We start from the raw sequence: 1,148 nt of genomic DNA, 5'->3' as shown, positions 1-1,148 counted from the left end.
TTTTGTCTGTTCATTAATCATTTTTTTTAAAAATATCTATGCTCACAAACATGTTCTAGCAACATTGCTAAACTTTAAAAATGGCTGGGTAGATTGTAGTACAGAATTCACTGGCAACATAGCAAATCATTATGTATTAAAATTTACACTACTTCAAAAATTATGCAGATACTTTCTGAATCCAATTTGTGGGTAAGAGAGTGATGCTTATGATCTGGTTCTAGCGGGGTGATGCAGCAGTAAATACACTTGCAGTTGTACTTGGCTATTTGATTCACTATCCTGTCCCATAAATGTAATGACTCTGGAGTTCATCCTGCTGTATATAGACAGATAAAGATTAACTTCAACTGGGAAGTAATGTATGCTTTTCCATGGGATGTGCCGAGTGTCCAACTCTCCCAATTTCCAACCACATTCGTGCCAACCTGTTTTGCAATGTATTTCTCATGATTTTTATGTAGCTTGGCTTAATACTTCATTATTTGCATCCAGAAAAGTTATTTTTGGTATTTGAAAGTGCTTTTTTCTGTAAGTATATATGAAAGAAAACTGAAGTCGTTTCATCTGTTAGATGTGGCGCATTTCTGCTTTGTGTACTTTGGTTCCATTAATAGCATTCTAAACTTGGTTGACTTATAAGATCCACAGAACTATGATTTGCTGTATGTCGTTTAACTTGAAATCTTCTTTTCTTTACTGTACAACAGCTTGTCCAAAGGCGTTAGAATTTTTCTTCCTAGAAATAACTCTGCGGTTGTCTTCTGTATTAGTATCGTGCTTTGCTGTTCTCAAGGCAAAACCTAACACATTGACACAGCTGTCCCAGCGGTCATGGTAATTCTTAACGTATCCCCTGATAATTTTTACAATATTCTTATTTCCGCTTTCCGCAGTATTCAATTGCTGTCTATATGGTACCATTTGTAGGTGGCGTATGCCAAGTCCTGTACACAAATTTTTAAATATACTGTTAACAAACTTTTCCATTATCTGATATTACTTTTAGTGGGACCCCGTATTTTAAAATATAGTTATTTAAAAACGAATCTGCGACTATTTTAGCTGAAGCCCATTTAAGAGGGACTATTTCTACCCATTTTGAAAAATGATCTACAATTGTAAACAAATATCTGTTTTTATTTATA

This window comes from Stegodyphus dumicola, chromosome 8 (assembly GCF_044657685.1).
Source record: "Stegodyphus dumicola isolate Sdum_Otavi_A_Nest chromosome 8, ASM4465768v1".
NCBI classification, from domain to species: domain Eukaryota; kingdom Metazoa; phylum Arthropoda; class Arachnida; order Araneae; family Eresidae; genus Stegodyphus; species Stegodyphus dumicola.
This window is presented reverse-complemented; position numbering follows the sequence as displayed.